Source organism: Chiloscyllium punctatum, chromosome 8 (genome assembly GCF_047496795.1).
Source record: "Chiloscyllium punctatum isolate Juve2018m chromosome 8, sChiPun1.3, whole genome shotgun sequence".
Lineage (NCBI taxonomy): Eukaryota > Metazoa > Chordata > Chondrichthyes > Orectolobiformes > Hemiscylliidae > Chiloscyllium > Chiloscyllium punctatum.
Window position 1 is genome coordinate 69,046,318 of NC_092746.1, and position 21,001 is coordinate 69,067,318.

Genomic DNA, 21,001 nt, shown 5'->3' on the forward strand with positions numbered 1-21,001 from the left:
GTTTTCTATTATAAATATGATATATCTTCTAAATATGGTGAGTACTCATGTAAAGAAGTGAAAAGGCAATTTAACCTTAATATTAACATTCTACTTTTATTTTTCCCTCAACTTTATTTTGAGTATTATTCTACATGTGTCAGGTTGATTGCAGTATCTTGAATAAAGTGTTTATAATATAATTTCAGTGTATATTCAGGACAGGTGAAATTTCTGCGGCAACATTATTACGCAGCTGTTGTGTATGTGGTCATTTTCTGCTCCAAAATTGATCTTCCCAAATGCCTTCATTTAGCACTCACTGGATTACTTCAGTATATTTTGATTCCTGGGCCTCACTTGCATAAAAGCCCTCTCAGAGCAGAACCGGATTCATTGAATTGCAAAGGAATCAGTCTCAGGTGGAATGGAATCAAAGATTGACAAGCAATGTAATGAATGAGCAATGGAAGTAGATAAATCCAGTATAGAATTACACACATTCCCATGAGTGGCAAAGAAAGGACATACACAGTTAGAACATCTTGGATGTATAAGAATATGAAGAATAAACTTAAACGAAAGAAGTTTATATTTCTGTAGACTGTGGAGCACAAATCTTGCCTGGCATATACAGTCTCATTTTATCAGCCCACAAAATAGTTGCTTTTTTATTTGCTGGGCATATAAATTGTTTCACACAGCCCCCACCTTTCTGTCATGAAATGTTATACTGCGACAGTAGTCGGCCTCAAGTTTTCACCCATAAATGGATACAACGTAAATTGACCTATTTAATACAGAGATTAAGTGGGTTTTTTTTCTCTTTCAGAGGTTCAAGAGTCTTTGAAAGTCTTCCTAATAGGCAGTGGAAAAGGAGTGTTTGAATGTTTTTAAGGCAGAAGTGGATAGATTATTGGCAAGCAAAGGAATGAAAGGTTTTAAGGGTCCAATGGGAATATGAGGTTACAAATCAGATCAGCTGTGGTCTTATTGAATGAGGAACAGGCTGAAGGAGCCAAACGGCTACTCCTGCTTCTTGTTTGTAATCACTCAATCATAATCTCTACCTCCACAGGAAAACTTTCTTTTTAGCCTCTAATTTGTCTCATTCTTCCTTTGACAATCTTTTTACTGTTTTTCTGTTTATTGAAAGACTATTGGATTCCCTTTTTATGTTAATCTATTTTCTTTCCTACTGTTCTCCCCTGTAGGTTTCGTATTTAGCTTGGTTCTCGACAATATTGTGAGTCTAAGTGCTGTTGAGGCTGAGTCACTAAGTATATTTAAAGCTGAAATACAGCAAGCAAATCAAGGATTAGCTGGATAAGGCAGTAAAATGGGTTTGAGGATTATCAAATCAGATCAGAACATAATCTCATTGAATGGCAAGGCAGACTCAATGAACAAAATGACCTACTTTTGTTGCCATGTCTTATGGTCTTACTCTTCAAAATTTCAGTGGATTCAAGCTTAGCCTGTCCAAGTGTACCTCATAACTCCAATCACTCCAGTTAGTAGTTTGGTAAACCTTATCTGAACTGCTTCCAGTGCACTTACATCTTTCCTTAAATGGGATCTAATATACACTACTTCAGATGTTGTCTCACCAATGCCCTGTATGAGTGATGAATAACATCTATACTTTTATATCCAATGTCCCTCAGAATAAATGATGATGTGGAGGTGCCAGTGTTGGACTCGGGTGGGCAAAGCCAGAAGTCGCATGACTCTGGGTTGTAGTCCAACAGGTTTATTTTAAAAGCATAAGGTTTTGGAGCACAGCTCTTTCGTCAGGTAAAATGATAAATGGTAACATTCTGTTAGACTTCTCAATTACTTGTTGTACCCTCCTACTAACCTTTAACAATTCATGCACATGGACATCCAGATCCCTCTGTACCTTGGAGCTGTGCAATCTCTCCCCATTTAGATTGTCAGCTTGTATATTAAGATGGAGTTCCACATTTACCCATTTTTCAGACCTTTGTCCACTCACATAATCTATCTATATCTTTTCATAGCCTCCTTAGGTCCTCTTCACAACCTTCTTACATATCTTTTGTGTAATCAACAAATTGGACAATGTACCTTTGGTCCCTGATCCAAGTCATTTATAAAACTTATTAACACTTGAAGTCCCAGCTCTGATCCCTCTAGTGTATCACTTGTTACATCTTGCAATCCTGAAAAAATACCTATTTAGGTCAACTGTCTGTTTCCTGTTAGACAGTCATCCTCTATCTATGTCATTCCACTACAATTTTCTGTGTTGTCCTTTGATGTGTTACATTGGTGAGTGTTTTTTGGAAACTCAACCACAGTACATCTGCAGTTTGCCCTTTATCCACTATACATGTTACTTCCTCAAAGAACTCCAACTCATTGTTCAAATATGATTTTCTTTTCAAAAAACATGGAGTAATGCTCCTCACTTGTTTTAAACTTGTCCAAGTTAAAGGGAGAATGATGCCAGGCTCCTGAGCTAACTTACTTCTGAGGTATCCTTGTACAGACATACAATCCATCACCCCCTGCCCAGGAGAACTCTCACCAATGAATCTAAAATGGTGGCAATTGGTTGGCACTAATTAAAGAATCACTGGTAAGCCGACATTTCCAAGAAGGAGAAATGGGATGAACCGAACTGTCAATGTAAAGTTGAGAGCCTGACACCTAGTTGAATTTTGGTTTCAACCCCATATCTGAGCAATCCCATATATCTCCCTACATGATTTTTGAAGTGGTCTAATTGGAATTTCTAAAATCTGTTCAATAAGATACCGAACGCAAGACTGCTTAATAAGATGTTAACCATGCAGTTGGAAATAGATATTAGCACAGATTAAGGATATGCTGACTAACAGAAGGCAGAGCGTTGAAATAACGGGGGCATTCTCAGAATGGCAACTGAAAGTGAAGTGCCACAGGGATTAGGACTGTGGTCACAATTATTTACATGACATATTCATGACCTGGACAACGGAAGTGAATATACTATTGCCAAGTTTATGAATGGTACAAAAATAGTTGGGAAAGCAAGTTGTGAGGATGGTGCAAAAAGTCTACAGAGGGATGTAGATAGATTAGGTGAAGGGGCAAAGATTTGGCAGACAGAATAAAACATAGGGAAATATAAGGTTATGCACTTTGACAGGAAGAATAGAGGAGCTGAATATTATTTAATTGGGGAAATACTGTTGAAGACTTAAACATAGAAGGATTAGGAAGTCCTTGTTCATGAATCACAAGAAAGTTAACTTCCAAATTCAGTGGATAATAAGGAAGACAAATTGACTGTTGGTCTTAATTTCAAAAGGAATGGAGTATAAAAATAGGGAGGTTGTGGTAAAACTAGTCAGATAACACCTGGAATGCTGAGAACAGTTTTAGTCCCTTTTTCTCAAGGGGCATTGGAAGCACTCCAGAGAAGGTGCATAGTGTTTATTCTGGGTAAAGAGGGATTGTCCAATGAGGAAAGGTTGACTGGATTGAACTTGTACCATTGGTATTTAGAAGAATGAGAGCCAATCTTACTTAAAAATTGAGATATTTAGGGGATTTGACTGGATATTTGACCAGACCTTGCGGGTGAGAAAGTATAATTTCAGAGTAAGGGATTGCACATTTAAGACAAAGATGAGGAGATTTCTTTTTCTTTCAGAGGTAGCCAATTTGTGAATGCTTTGTTGCAGATAATTGTTGAGGCTGACCCACATATATTCAATGCTGGCATAGACAGATTTTTATTTAGTAGTGAATCAAAAGATCAGTCAGGAAAGTGAAGTTGAGAATGATCAGATTAGCCATGATCTTATTGCATGGGGTCAAATGGCTTATTTCTGCTCCTATATCCTGTGGTCACATGGGCAGGAGGTGAGCTCAGCATACAATTATAGACACCGACAGCTCCAGGAGGTGGGACATGCCACTGCTTTGCCAATTAGAATGCCATGGAGATGAAATGAGGATCCCTCATGCCAAAGTAAGGACCAGTGTTCATGTGACCTGGACAGGAGGCAGTCACACTACAGAGGACACAGTCATCTCATTTAATTAGTGCTTACGGACAGGGGGCTTTCACTGCAAGTGAAGCAGGTGAGGCAACTCAGGGTCAGGAGTACAGGAGCAATTGTCCAATGTTTTGTTTGTAGCTGGTTTGGACGAGACTGAGGGCTGTAAGATGAATGAGCTAACTGACCATGGCACCATCATATAGGAAGCCCTTCAAGTGAGGGGAGGAAAGGAATTGTGGTGGCATTATGGGATAGTATATTGAGGAGAACAGACAACGATCTCTAGCAAAGAGTGTGAGTCCACACAGCTGTTATCTGCCCAGGTCCAAGTTTTGGGATATCTGCTCTTGGCTGAAGAAGAACATGCCATTGGGATGGGAACAGATACAGTGGCTGTGGTCCTTATCAGTACCAATGATGTATGTAGAAATAGGAAAGTGGTTCTGCTGAGGGAGAAGGAAAAATTAGGTGCTCAATCAGAAGACAAAACCTCAAAGGAAATACTCAAATCAAAACAAAATGTTGTGGATGCTGGAAATCTAAACTAAATACAGAAAATGCTGGATAAGCTCAGCAGGTCTGACAGAAATAGTGAGGAGCGAAAGAATTAATGCCTGAGTTTTGGTCTGATGTGACTCATATGCATAACTGAGGACTCTTCAACCTTAATACTGTTTACTGAGTCACGGGCAAATTGGCATCGAGTTATAAGAATAATAGGTTAGAGAAATGATTGCATGGCTCAAAGACTGGTATAGGAGAAATGGATTCCAGTTCATGGGGCACTGGCACCAGTTTGAAGAAAGACACATGGCATCACATGGCATTTATTGCCCATCCTAGTTGCCCTTGTGAAGGTGGCAGCTCTTGAATCTCTGCAGTCCATGTGCTATATGTCAATCCACAATGCCCTTAGGGAAAGGATTCCAGGATTTTGACTCAAAGTGAAGGAATGGAATATATTTGTATGTCAGGATGTTGAGTGGCTTGGATGGGGAAACTGCAAGTGGTGGTGATCCGATATATTTGCTGCCCTTATCCTTCTAAATGAAAGTGCTTGTGGGTTTGGAAAATCTTGTCAAAGCACCTTTGCAAATTTTCTGTAGTGCATCTTCTAGATAGTATACACTGCTGCTACTGAGTGTTGGTGGTGGAGGGAGTAGATATTTGCAGATTGGATACAATCAAGTGGACTGCTTTGTTCTATAAGGTAAAAACAAGGACTGCTGATGCTGGAAACCAGAGACTAGATTAGAGTGGTGCTGGAAAAGCACAGCAGGTCAGGCAGCATCCGAGGAGCAGGAAAATCGACATTTTGGGCAAAAGTCTATTCCTGATGAAGGGCTTTTGCCCAAAATGTCGATTTTCCTGCTCCTCGGATGCTGTCTGACCTGCTGTACTTTTCCAGCACCACTCTAATCTAGACCCTGCTTTGTTCTATAAGTAGAGAGCATTCTGTTGCACTCTTGACTGAACTTATAGATGGTGGTCAGATAGGAAGCACAATTTCATGAAAAGGGAATCATGTTTGAGCAATTTATTGGAGACCTTAGAAGGAATAACATGTGTTGTGGACAAAGATAAACCCAATGACAAACTGCATTTGGATATCCAGAAAGCATTTGGATAAGCACCATATAAACCTTAATTGCACTAAGGAGCTCAAGATGTTGGGGATGACCTATTAGCATAGGTCGAGGATTAGCTGGCTAGCAGAAAACAGAGAATTTGCATGGTTGCTTGCTGATTAGTGGGATGTAGCATATGTGGTTTGATAGGGATCTGTAGGGATCTCAGGCCTCAACTTCTTTCAATTCATATCAATGACTTAAATGGGAGATCAAAGGCTCAATTTGCAGAGGACACAAAGGTAGGCAGGCAAAGATGTTGTGAAGAAGACATAGGAAGTCTACAGACTGATACAGAAAGTTTAAATGAGTGAGCAAGTGTCTGGCAGTGTATAGTGATGGAAAATATGAAGTTGTTCATTTTGGCAGGAGGGATTAAAAAAAGAGCATTACTTAAATGGAGATTGATTGTGGAATGCAGAAATGCAAAGGGATGTAATTATTCTAGTGCACATCAGAATGGAGATGGAGCAAGTAATTAAGAAGGCTAATGGGATGCTAAGCTCTATTACAAGAAGAATTGAACATAAAGTTAAGGATCAAAAACAGAAATTGCTAGAAAAGCTCAGCGGGTCTGGCAGCACCTGCAAAGAGAAATTCAAGTTAATGTTTCGGATCTGACCCTTCCTCAGAATCAGACCCAAAACACTCACTCTGATTTCTCTCCACCAATGCTGCCAGACTTGCTGAGCTTTCCCAACAACTTCTGTTTTTTGTTCCTGATTTACAGCATTCACAGTTCTTTTGGTTTTTATAAAGTTAAGGATATTCTACTTCAGTTATATAGGGCATTAGTAAGGCCACATCTCAAATCTGTGAGTGGCTTTGGTCTCTTTTTATTTAAGGAAAGATGTAAAAACATTGGAAGTGGTTCAGAGGAGGTTTAATAGATTAATATAAAACAAAGAATGGTGAATGGCAGAGATCAGAAACTAAAGCAAAAATTGCTGGAGAAACTCAGAAGGTCTAGCAGCATCTGTGGAGAGAAAAATAGAGTTAATGTTTCGAATCCACTGACTTTTCATCAGAACACAGATGTTGCCAGACCTGTTGAATTTCTCCAGCAATTTCTATGTTTAGTAAATGAATATCTGGAATGAGCAAATTATCATGTAAGGAAGATTGGGAGGCTGGGCTGTTTACATTGGTTTATAAGTGAGGGGTGGCTTAATTAAAGTGTATAAGATCTAGACCAGTCTTGACAAGTTCTACAAGGAAAGTATATTTCCACTTATGGTTGAATCCAGAACTAGAGGCCCTGTTTTAAAACTAGGGGTCACACATTTAGGACAGCAAAGAAGTGTTTTTTTAAGAAAAGGATTTACAAGAATGTTACTGAGGCTGGAAGGTCTGAGATATAAGGAGAGGCTGGATAAATTGGGATTTTCTTTCCCTGGAGCATAGGAGGTTGAGGGTGATCTTATAGAGGTTTATAAAATCATGAGGGGCATGGATGAGGTGAATAGCCATGTTTTTTTTCCCCCAGGGTAGAAGAGTCCAAAATCAGAGGACATAAGTTTAAGGTGAGAAGAGAAAGATTTAAAAGGGATATGAAGGGCAACTTTCTCCACACAAAAGCTGGTAGGTATATGGAATGAACTGCCAGAGGAAGTGGTAGACGCAAGTACAATTACAACTTTTGTAAGACATTTGGACAGGTACATGGATAGGAAATGTTTCGAGGGATATGGGCCAAAAACAGGCAAAGGAGACTAATTAAGTTTAAGAAACCTGGTCGGCACAAGCGAGTTGGGCCAGAGGGACTGTTTTTGTGTTGTACGACTCTGTGACTTTCAAAGCATTTGAAACTTTGTACAACTTTGAAACCCGGTGCCTCAGACGGTGGTGGAGATGGGGTCATTCAATATTTTTTATGGTCGAGTTAGATTCTTGCTTGGCAAGGGAATCAAAAGTTATCAGGGTAAATTGGAATAAGCAATTCACAAATCTTATTGAATGATGGATCAGGCTCATGGTGCTGAATGACCCTCGTTTATTCTTAATTCATATTTTAAAAGCCCATCGACACCAGGCCCAGACCCCATAACTGTCTGAAAATCTCCGCCAGGGTACTCATATCAATCTCACAAGTGGGGGACAGCATCAAGTGCCAGAGTAATATTTAATAAGATGGTGTCTACGAAGGAACTTTTACATTGATTCAGCTGTGGTAAAGCCTCAGCAGTTTCATTGCTCAGGTCAAAATTAGATTGAATTTGGGTCCATTGCCGTTATAGGATTCCTGTGTGCATAATCGCATGAGCTCCTACCCTCAATAGGGCAGGCACATCATCATTCTATAGAATGGTCCAGTGCAAAGACTGAAAAAGCCAAGAAGGGGATTGGGATTGGAGTGGGTCAGTCTATGCCTGGTTTTAACTGCCCACTCATGTTTCTTCTCAACTGTGCAGCACGCACCCCTACACAAGAAATTAAGCTACCGCTTACATACTTGTGCTCAAAACAATTTTTCATGGACCAGCACACTTAAAAAATCAACTGTCTACCAAAATTGCAAGCGTTTACAGCACAGAGCGAGGCCATTTGGCCTATTGTGTCTCCCCCCACACCCCCCCCTCCAATTTTCTGCAGAACCTGCAGGGTTAAAATTGAGCCCTACCTTATCAAAAAAATACTTCCCACATGTACTGATTTCTCCAGTTCTATCTTTTACTAATCATCAACAAGAAAATTCACCAGATTTTTCTTTTCAGCTGTTACATGTTAAATAAAAAAAGTGTTTAAATCTGTGAATGAAATTCCAACTCTGAATTTTAATCATGATACATTACAGCATTTTTGTTTTGACATAATTTTTTTTCTCTCAGCAGGTATTCAACAAATATCAAAATAAAATGTATTTTTCATTCAGAAGGAATATAACGCTGGCAACAACGGAAGATTGTCATCTGCGTTAGGTAGCAAAATGTACGACTGGTCTAATTCATAATAAAAACAATGGTTATATGTTCTCAGGCAGGTGCTCAGGACCAAGCTCAGCCTCACAGCCATATCCTCTCTACCACTTTGAGATGCTTTACGGGTTTGTGCCAACCTCTCTGCAGCAGGGCCACCTGTGCACTTGCGGTAAAGCTATGGAAATACTCTGCAGTGTTAGATCTGTAGGCTTTGTACATCATTACTCCTTTCAAATGATGAGAAGGATTTTTAACAATGCTCTACTGGTGCAAATTTCTTTTGTGACATTTGCTCAGTGCAAAACAAACAGTCTTTCTCTCATTCTAGATGTTAACAAAGTAATGTATTTTGTATGACCAAAGATCTGGGGACAGTTTTAAATTGCAGATTCTGGAATGTCAAACTATTACTTGATTTTCAAACTGCTATGAGCAATATTATGTCTTGCAAATTTGTAATATAGTTCACAGGTATCAATGACAATGGTTAATGAAGGTGAAACATACTCAGACATAAGAATACGTAACTTAATATATCATGAAACAAGTTAAAGAGAACTATTTATCTTATTACAGAAAGGCCAATAATCAATGGGTGTAGGTTGAAATTAATTGCCAGATGAGTTTGACGTGTTTGAGCAGACATTATTTTCTCATAGAAGGTGATGGAGATCAGAAATTCACTTCCAGAAAAAGTGGTAGATGCAGAAACCCTTATGGCATCTAATAAGACATTATTGGATGTTCATTTGAAATGCCATAACGCTCAATACTACAGATCAAAACATGGAAAATGGAATTAGACTACATGGTATCTTTTTTGGCCAACCCAATCACCATGTTCCAAATAACCTCCTTCTGTGCTATAAATATTTACAATCTGATAAAAGTATAGGGAACAATGAAGAGGCAGCAGTAAATGATGTTACTCAATTGAAATATCTTCCTGAATGGTTACTGGTTACTGTGTAAATAACTAAGGGCATATGAATCTCTTTGTGGCTGTTCTTGTTTTATTTTTAAGTTTTTAAAATTGTCAGTTTTCATAGTTGTGTAAAGTGAGTTTTTTCAAAAAATATTTGTTTCTAGACACACAATGCAAGAATGCACATCAAATTCAAGTCAGCACATCAATGAGCATGACATTATTGTCATATAAGTACTATTTTTGTCTGTCTGATAACAACAAAAATTTACAACAACTTATATTTAGTGCCTTTAATGGACTAAAATGTCCTAAGGTGTTTTGCAAAGACTTTACAAAGAAAATTAGATATGGAGACACATAAGCTAAGATTTAGGCAATACCCTGAAGGGCTGTAAATATCCCAGTGTACAATGAGACATACTGCATCCTAACAGCAAGGGCCATTCCTTGTATCTTCATCATTCATTCGGTTTCAGCATCAGTATGTGTATCAACCTGGTGAAGGTGCCATGTTGGTTGAATAGCCAAAACATTATATCAAAAAGAGAGGACCTGTTCTGCTTTGACCCTTTCCCTTCCCTTCCTTTTCCCAGATTCATATCAATCACTCAGCAGAACACAGAAGTTAGTGACAATGACTTATAAAAGAGAGGAATGCTGGCCAAAAGATGACCTGTAATGACTTGTGAAACTTGAAAAGGTACTTAGGGAGATGTAGATAATCACTTCATCATTTGTCATGTAAGACTCATGATGGCAGGCTATGAAGAGTTGAATGACGATGTCAATGCTGCAGCCTGGGCAGTATAATTCTGAAACAAAGTTGGCTTCCCCCATTTGCAGAGTGCCATTGTGATATGGTCCTCTCAGTGCCATTGTACATAGGTGGCACTGAGAGGACCATATCACAACACTACAGAATTCACCAATGGAGAAGAGTTCTATTTGATTAACTTTAAAACATTCACATTTTCCACTTCGTGGAGGTATATGTCCCCTACTCTGGCTGCTGTCATGATTCATGCATTCTGGAGTCCTCTCGAGTACGTGGTGTGTTTGAGGTGTGTTACACAGCTGTTTACTGGGGGACAAGGGCTATGCACTGCGACTATGCTCATGACACTATTGCACAAATCGCTGACTGATGGGGAACACAGATACAGTGCTGCTCATACTTAAACAAGGCTGCGGCAGAGCAGATGTGGTTATGGGACACTCCAGTTAAATACAGACAGAGTGGACTGCATCATCCTGGCACGCTTTCCTGTGCTCAACTGAGCAGGCAATATGGCAACGTGATAGAGGCTGAGGAACTGGGAGAAGAGTAGCAGTCTCCAGAAGAGGTCGACAAGAACACTGGGGATGAATGACTTCTCCTTATGTGTGACAGAGCTCATTGCATTAGGCATTACAATCCAGACAGGAACTGACTGACACGTGAATTCAGTGGATGACAGCTGGACGTAGTAGGCCATTGTGGAATGTAAATTAATTGTTTGTCATGATGCATTGTGGGGGTAAACTACCATATGTGTCTCTCTCTAAAGACAGAGCAGCCCTATGTTCCTGTAGGACTATGGAGACATTATCTTTTTACCAGCAGCCTTTTATTGTATTTTGTATTCGCTTCTACTGGCTATGAATAAAAGCTCATGTTGGAATTGTCCAGTTGCTTGCCGGTATGTGGTAATCCCCTACTGGAAATTGACAAGGTGCAGCTAAGGTACAGCCAAACTGTGCCTTGGTGGTTAACCAGCATCTAGGGGGAGAGAATGGGGTTGAAAGTGTGAAGGAGTGTCAGCCATGACACCTGTGAGCTGCAAACAGTGCGACTTTGTGGCCACTGTGTTGCTGGTGAGGGTCAATGCTGGATTGCCAACACTTATCTGCAGCACAGCTGACACTTTAAAGGTGGTATGTCCACAAGGGATGCTGTTCTTTCAGCGGATATCTATCGATTGGAAAATTGTCCTGGAAACGATGAGTGGTAAGATGGGGCTATAACTGGGGTGAGAGGAGTGCATAGGAATGAGATAGGTACTTAATTAGGCCTCGCTAGGTCTCATAGAGAGTAACCCTCCATGAAAATTCACGAAGTTGTCAAAAGAAGTAAAATTCAGCTCTGGGTTTTATTTTAAGGGTAATAAGACAAACTAAAAATTGATACATTTAAGAGAGCCTATTTATCAGTACGATACTGTTGTCAATATGCTTTACTATATAATTATATTTGGGAGAAGTTGGCATATAAGGCTCTGAGTGGAATCTTCTCTTCCTGAGAGGCAGTGGGGAAGGTACTCATGTGGGTTGGCATCCTGTCACCACAAAAATTAAGTTGAGGACGGGGAGGCCCAAATTCAGCTCTCCCACCCTGCCACCAACTGAGGCCCTGAAGTAGACAATTAATGACCACTCAAAGGCTTTTTCACACCACCTCTGTGATTACTTCTATTACTAGCAGCTTGCCTGATTAGCAAAATGTTGCAGCTGGGATGTTGGGGCAACATGTGATGAGGAAGGGGTGTGAGAATTAGAGATGGATGGGGGACAACTTCACTGTTGCAGTGCTGCCAGTGGTCTCAGCTTCAGGGTGGCACTGCTGTTCACTGAGGCTGCTTGCCTCTAATTGGACAACACCTTCAAACAGGGAGGGGCATGGCTGACATGAGAAGTGATGCTTTGAGAAGCCCACCAGATGACCACCTACCTACAAGAACCAGGAACCCTTCCTGTTTATGGTGGTGGTGCAGATATGACCTTTATGTTATGGCTACCACATTTGGAAAAGAATTCGAAAGATCTCAGCCTTTGTTTTTCTCACTTTGCTTGGAAAATCTGTTTACAAGGTCATCATCAAAACAGGGGAGTAACAGTGGTTCCAGGAAGGTTACATTATACTGTTGGAACCAATTGTTCTAATGTGTCCAATCTGAGGACATTTTAGTATTTACAATTAAACAAACAGGGAAGGAGGAAGAAAAGGCAAAATTATCTCAGACAATGTGGTAAATTATGATCTACTTGCAATCTAAGTTTCATTACAAACACAGTAGGTTAAGATTAAAAGAGTATATATTTCAGGGAGCCTGGGATAAAAGTGCAGGTTATTTAGTCAATAATGGTTGTAAAATTGATGTCTCATACTTCTCAGAATTTCACACTGAACTTTAAAAGGGAATTCCACTTAAATCATCATCTTTGTGGGTCATTTGTCATTCTTTGCGCTGGCTGACTAATACTCTTGCTGGAAACTATATACTGGCCAGCTGCATTTTTGAGTGATAATATATTTCCCTGAGGTGGATGGAAAGTCTAAAACATACAAGCAAAAAAAAACCAGAAAGGACCCAACCAATGTTCCACACTTCAGGCCATTCATTCTTGGTAAAAATAAAATGCTGCGGATGCTGGAATTCTGAAATAAAAGCAGAAAATGCCAGACATTCCAAAAGGTTTGGCAGCGTCTGTGGAGAAAGAAACAGTCTGATATGACTCTTCTTTGGAAATAAAAGGAGCTGGGAAATGGTCGTTTTTATACTATTGACAGAGTGGGAGGAGGAGCAAGTGAAACAAAAGACCAAAATAATTTTCCAGCTAATTTCAGTTCTGAAGAAGAGTCATATTGGATTTTAAATGTTAGGTCTGTTTCTCTCTCCCCAGATGTTGCCAGACCTGCTGAAGTTCTCCAGCACTTTTTGCAAAAACATGATAATTGTTGTTAAACCACATAGTTTTTGATGATTATTAATTTATGAGATGCAGGCATCACCAAGTGAGCCAGCATTTATTGCCTGTCTCTTGTTGCCCAGGAGAAGGCTGTGGTGAGCCACCTTCTTGAACTTCTACAGGACATTTGCTGTAGGTGGACCCAGAATGCTGTTAGGGAGGGAATTAGATTAGATTAGATTAGATTAGATTAGATTAGATTAGATTACCTACAGTGTGGAAACAGGCCCTTCGGCCCAACAAGTCCACACCGCCCCGCCGAAGCGTAACCCACCCATACCCCTACATCTACCCCTACCCCTACCCCTACCTACGGGCAATTTAGCATGGCCAATTCACCTGAACTGCACATTTTTGGACTGTGGGAGGAAACCGGAGCACCCGGAGGAAACCCACGCAGACACGGGGAGAATGTGCAAACTCCACACAGTCAGTCGCCTGAGGCGGGAATTGAACCCGGGTCTCCGGCGCTGAATTCTAGGATTTTGATCCAGTGACACTGGAGGAAAGGTGATAGATATTCTAGTCAGAATGAGGAGTGACTTTGAATTGAACTTGTGGATGTTGGTGTTCCCACCTCATGCCATTAAGCCCAATTTGCCTACATTGACGTTTCTGCTGCATATCCTTCTCGTCTCATTGAACTTCATCTAATCTATCAACATATTCTGAGTCCTGTCTCCCTTTTCTATTTATCTCACTCCCCTTAAATATTTTTATGCTACTTGCCTCAACTTGTTGTCACATATTCTGAACACCTGCCCATAAAAAGCAAAATTTCAATGATCTAGTTTTCAGACAGAGTAAAACTTATTTCAGTGCCAGAGAGGAACATCAGCCAAACTTATGTCATAAATTGAATATCATTATTAGGGAAATTTCTGTTTCATTATAAATCAGGTTAATTTGCCATTTTCAACATTCTGGTTCCAATGCCTTCAATAAAATTAAGAAACATGATTCAAACTACAAAAAGTGTCAGCTGTTATTGCAATTATTTGATGGCATAACAAGACATTCAAACAACACAGGAGTAACGATGGAACAGGAAAATTGACCAACCTGCCTTAAATCCCTCCTTGAAAGATCCCTCCTCAGTTCAATTGGACCTTGGAGACATATTCAATTTTATATTTCCCTGGAGCTTATTTACAACATCACTCATATTAAATTGAATTGGAAGGAAGTTACATCACAGGAACAGGTCATTCAACCCATTGGATCTATTGTGAAATACTGGTATGTTTCACATTTCCAATTTCTTCATCTAACTCTGTAACTCTCCAGAAAATCTCGGTCTGAGGGCTTCAGTTTGTGACCTGAGCTTGGTAAAGCTGTAGTTTGATGCACAAGATGGCCTCAAAACTAAATATCTACTGAACTGCAGTGACATCATCTATAGCATTAGCTTTCTATTAAACCCTTCTAGCTTGGCAAATCACCTTCTCCCACCATTCCAAACAGACATGGCAGAACAAATTATATCGACTATGCAAACTTCATGAACATGTATTTGGAAAACCAAAAACTGTATGGGAAAGAATATTGGAAAAACAATAACTGATGATGAAAGGGAGACTTTATGAAGAAATTTACGCTGATAAAGAAATGAGATTAAACTAAATCAGCAACTAGATCATACTCCCAACTGTGCGTGTGGGGAGAATTTTCTGGTTTTGGAAGATGCTGGTACCATTTTTGGGCACTGGCGTTTGCATTTGCCCAGCTCTGTGATCTCCCCCTGAAGTGGGCAATTATCAGATCCCCTCAGTTTATTATCCAATTAAGGATGGTGGATGAGTTGTGAAAGTAGCAAGGCCAATGAGGTTCCTAAACAGTGGGCTGGACAACTGGTCACTGAAAGAATTGGGGGCTGCTGAAATATGTAGAACAGGGCAAGGGTGCCCAAGAGGTACCACTAATGTTTGAATTAAGTGTTTATAGTATGGAAGGCCCACATCCCACAGGACCATCCAGGTGCAGGGCAAACCTCTCCCAAAGAATGTGGCTTATGGCCAAGGCTGGGACCTTTTCACTTTTGCCGTTCCCAATGGCTTTCCCATCTGCTATTGGGAGGTTACCAGAAGCTGCTGCCAGCCTCCAGACTCTGTGGGTGGGTAGCCTGTGCTGCTCTGATTCCACACCCAGAATGATGACTTGAAGATAGGAACATGTTGGGGAGCTGAGACTTCTCCACATTTTGCTCCCCAGTCTTGTCTCCAAATGCATCTCCACATGACTGCCCACAGAATTCAAAGATTGGACTGACTGGTAAGCAAAGGCTTGAGCAATATTTTTATAATTTCTGGCTGAGTTTTCTATAGGCATTATATCCCAGTTTCCCATCATCTCCAGATCTTAGCTTGACAATTCATTGGCCCTGTATCTAGTATATGGATGTCAGAAGTATGCTTGAGAGTCCAATACAGTGAGAGCTCGCATCTGCCTGTATTGTACTGAAGTTGGATCCAGCTCTTCTGTTGACATCCAGGTTATTTTCTGAAAGCATTTAAATTAAAGTCCAAATCTTATTGCAGGACTCATTTGTGGAATTGTGCTTCCCCTGAGGGCAGATGATAAACTCATCCAACAACTGATGGCACTAACATGCAGCAAGGTTTCTTCAGTGTTGATACAAAATGGGATCCTTCACTAAAAACAGGTTAAATTCCTCATAGGGCTGTTGGTTTACTCTAGGCATTTATTAACCTATTTTCTCATGTCATGTATGAATATTGATTGTCGGAGACATTTTTGTTAGTGGGGCATCACTATTTCCCTTTCTCAAACTGATAATCTTGTTTTGCATGGTCTGGTGGGTCTGTCTTAGAGGCTGGAGATTGAAGGGATGCATTCAAGAAGACTGAAGTAATTATAGAAGGGAGAGAGGAGGAGGACACTGGACACGAAACCAAATCCTCAGAAGAGCACTTCACCCACTTACAATTCACAGAGCAGCAATGGTTCAGGCACTTTCTCTTTGAAAAGGAGCCTATCATTGATCTATGACACTGATTGGAACCACAATTAAAGCCTCAAACCCATAGCATGGATAACATTGCATGTGACCGTTAAGGCCATTGTGACCCTTAACCTTTATGTAAACAGGCTGCAGTGGGTGGCCTTAGCAACATCACACAGTGCATAGGGGGTAGCCAAGGCTTTCTGCACTGTCAGAGGATATAGCCACATTATTTTTTCTATGGGAGAATACAACAGAATAAGAAAACACATTGGCTTTACTTGCACTGCAGGCTGATTTGTAGAACAAGATGCAACAGATAGCACCTATTCACTTTCCAAACATTATTGTGATTAGTTTCTGAATAAAAAGAAATTCCATTCCCTCAGAATTCAGTTTGCATCCAGAGCCAGCACATCATGAGAGTCTGTGGCCAGTCTCCTGACAGCCACCCTGTTCCAGTTTAACAATGCTGCAGAAAGACAGGTTATGAACTGGTTACAATGAAGAGTGGTTGTAGCACGTGCTGTAGGAGATGTTAGCAACTGACACCTGGTTGTGATAATTTATTCTTTCAGGTAGATATAGTACCACAAACTCTGCTTCTCATACTAGTCCATGGGCCCTGTTAAGTCGTAAATAAGTCTAATTCAGAAGGTGCATATACTTCAGTCTATAGAAGTAGTTAATTACATATTTGTGAGATAACAAGTTCTATTAGTTTAAGAATTGTTAACTGCATTAATACTATTTAGGAGATATTGTTATCTCTGAAGAGATAGTAATTAAGTCTGTTATGACACTGTAGACAGTAGAACTGATTAACAACAAACAAGAAACTGGTGAGCTTTTCCCAGAGACAGTAGGCGGAGCTATTCCAAAATTTTCAAATGAACCTTTTCAGCCTAATGGTGCTAAACAACACCAGGCCTCGTGTTTGTTTTTAAAAATGTTAAAGTGCTACATGAAAATCATTCACCAAAGATTTGTCTGTGATAAAACCAGCAGGTATAAGTAATTGATCAAAGCAGATTAATTTGATAAAATTACCTGCTTTTCTCTTGAAAAGCAGATCAATATGACATTGTAAAATAATGAAAAGCTGTGGTATGTGCCGGCATGTTGGCAGGGTGGTTAGCACTGCTGTCTCAGGGCGCCAGGGTCCTGGGTTTCATTCTAGCCTTCGGTGACCATCTGTTTGCATGTTCTCCCCATGTCTGTGTGGTTTTCTGCCAGGTGCTCTGGTTTCTTTCCACAGCCCAAAGATGTGCAGGTTAGCTATGCTAAATGTAAGGTTCCAAGAATAAGGTGTTCTGGGTGGATGCTCTTTGGAGGGTTGGTGCAGACTCAATGGGCTGAATGGCCTCATTCTCCACTACAGGAATTCAGAATGAAGCTGTGAAACCATGTCAGTCTGATTTGTTGAAATGCTTTGAGACCATCCCTGGTTTTCTCATCTGATTTTCTTCTAATTTATTTCATCTTTTATAGAGTCCTAGAGTCATATAGCATGGAAACCGACCCTTCAGTCCAACTCGTCTGTGCTGACCAGACATCCAGGGAAAACTGCCTCAGCTTATCCAGCTTCTCCTTATAACTTAAACCATCCAGTTCAATTAGTTGTTGAAAATGACATGACAACATCACAATCACTTGTTTGTAAACTAGTTCATTGTGTACAGTGCTTCAACCCAAGAGGTTATTGGCTTAACATTGTCACCAAAACAGTGTGAAGACAGTTAGGAGAAATGTCTTATGCTGAGGATTTCTGGAGCCTACAACACTAAGACATAGATTGATTGAGAAAAAAAGATCATTTTAATGGAGATGTGAAGAAGCATTCAGAGAAGAGGTTGATATCGGTCTTTAAGGAGAGATTAGACAGTGGGATTTGATTTGGATTGCTCTGGAAATGAATGAGCACAAACAAAATGTGCTTAGTAGCCTCTTTCTGTGATTTAATGTTTATATTCCAAGATATTCTGATAACGTAAAATACACTAAATATAAAGTATTTTGCACTTAATTTACCTTGTCACTGTGAGGAGATGAGATGGTTAGTTTTGGCATCCAAAATTATGCAGGTTTTGGTGATATCAACTTAGTTCCTCATCACTGACAACCTGAATGCTTCCAAGAATATTGTAAATTAACAGCCATTTTTTCAAGGACCAAAAATGTGTTGCTAAGTAAGTTAAAAAAATTCATACTTGCATAGTAGATGATAAGGGCGGCACAGTGGCTCAGTGGTTAGCACTGCTGCCGCACAGCGCCAGAAACCTGGGTTCAATTCCCGACTCAGGCGACTGACTGTGTGGAGTTTGCACATTCTCCCCGTGTCTGCGTTGGTCCCCTCCGGGTGCTCCGGTTTCCTCCCACAGTCCAAAGATGTGTAGGTCAGGTGAATTGGCCACGCTAAATTGCCCGTAATGTTAAGTAAAGGGGTAAATGTAGGGGAACGGGTGGGTTGTGCTTCGGCGGGTCGGTGTGGACTAGTTGGGCCAAAGGGCCTGTTTCCACACTGTAAGTAATCTAATCTAAACAAAAAGTTGGAAATTGAGGTGCACTGCCAAGGCTAAGTGAAAGAAGATTTTTTCACATAAGACAGTTAACATTGCATATTTCAGATTTAATGCACATTGTAGGTCAGTACATTGTATTTTCCATATTTTGTAGCTACCATAGGAATGTATGAGGATGAAGTTGGTTTCCCAAAAGAGTAACAGAATGTAGCTAGAACCTTATTTTCATCGAGAGTTTTCATTTGTAGCGGTCAGTTCTCATCAATACCTATTTCACTGTCGTAGAGCAGGCTAGAATGTAGAAAATCATTTCTTCCACACCTACACACTGTGCTGTGCAGGCGCTGGTGTTGGACAGAGTGGACAAAGTCAGAAGTCACATGACATCAGGTAATGGTCCAACAGATTTATTTGAAATCACAAGTTTTGGGAGCACTGCTCCTTTGTCAGGTGAAGCAGCAGTGCTCCAAAAACTCATGATTTCAAATAAACCTGTTGGGCTATAACCTGGTGTGATGTGACTTCTGACCAAAACAGTATGTAAATAAGGATTTGATGCTGTGTGTTGGCTGCAATTTTGATATAAAGTGTTATGCATCTGAACCAATAGTCCTTAAAGAGACCATGTAGGCTCTTCCAAAGAGATCTCTCAGGGATTAAACTTCCCTAGAGACAGCTGTACCTTCCTTTAAGATTCTGGATCCTGCATCATTCATGAGGTCCCAGCATGAACATTAATTAGAATTCATTAGGATTCCATCCCCCATTGAGACCACAAGCTTGTTTCTGCCCAATAGAAATTTACTCCACTGACATGCAACCTGAGCTGATACCTGATTGGCTGAAAATGCATAGTCAAAAAAGAACATTTTAGTGTAATTTGTGGGGGAAAAAAAACTTTCTCATTCCAAAATGTGGCTACAGTTGATACTTGGGCTGTGACAGAAACATTGTCAAATGTGAAAGCATTATAGAAAATGGAGTCAAAGCTTACAAAGCACAGTCGTTTTATTCTCTGCTATAAGCAATAGTAGGTTTAAACATCAGATAAGATTCTGTACTCAGCAAGGTAAGTGATATTTGATAGACTTGCAGAGGCACCAGAAATATCTCTTGCTTTAACTATAACCCCCAGAGAATGTTCTCTACTGATAATTCATTTTCCTATGCATTTATTATCACTCTTGAGGCAAAATGGTTAACTAATACAGAACTCTGGGTAATCTTTGCGAAATGTGCTGAATGAACAGGATTGAGATTTCCCTTCCTAGCTTCTTCTATTTGGGTGGATTCAATTTTCTTGTTTCAAAGCCATCAAGGTAATGTATTGTGCTAAAAGCCATAGCACCAAGCTGTCTTACAGGAGTTTGCACGCTGCTATACACTTGTAAATAATCTATAAAAATATGTGGAGTCTGATGGTTTGCAATTATCCACACAGTTCACAACAAATTAGATTATGAAACAAAGCAAAAAAAATGAAATTTCCAAGAATGGATTTACAACTGTGATAGAAAAGGAATATTCTTTTTGCAGTCTGTGCTCAATTGTAGTTTGAAAGGGCTTAGCTAATAGATTGAAGTGCTTAATTGCAATGGGAATAGATATAGGAATCAGGGAAAGCACAAAACAAACTGTCTCATTGCTTTGCAGAACCCAGCATTATGCGTGCTGTGAAGAATTTGGTAACTTTGCCTTCTCAGAAACATCTCCAATAAAACCACCAAATAATAGAATCCTATATTATGCTATAATTGAATCCACAGAACCACCTCACAAGATGCAGATCAATGTTAATTCTTGTTTTTCCTTTTTGAAGGTAGTATCAATAGAATTTCCTTTGTAACCTTGATCATGGGCTACCTAAGCAATTAAAGACCAGAAAATAAGTGGTGAGACTAGTGTAGCCAGTAACTGCAGGTTCTGGCTAATGAGTAGTTTTAAAATGGTTAACGTGAGGATTTATTGACTAATTGTGAATGCCATTGTTGTCTGCACTGTGGGTTTGTTGGAATAGGTATTATTGCCTGCAGCATACAACACAGATGTTCATCCCTTGTGCGAATCTCTTGCTGTCAACACATACCACTCTGAGGCTTCAATAGTCATCTTAGCAAACACCTTATTAGTAAGCCGGTACTCCATTTGATTGGTGCAACTAGACATTTGTGTGTCTGGATTTTTGATTTAATAAAGACAACGCTCTAAAAAAGAAATCAAAGTAGAAAATGCTATTTAACCATGCTCTTGGCTATAGCCTGCCTTTGGCTTGTGTCTTATCACCACATATATATGCACTGACAACACTGCTTCCATCTATTT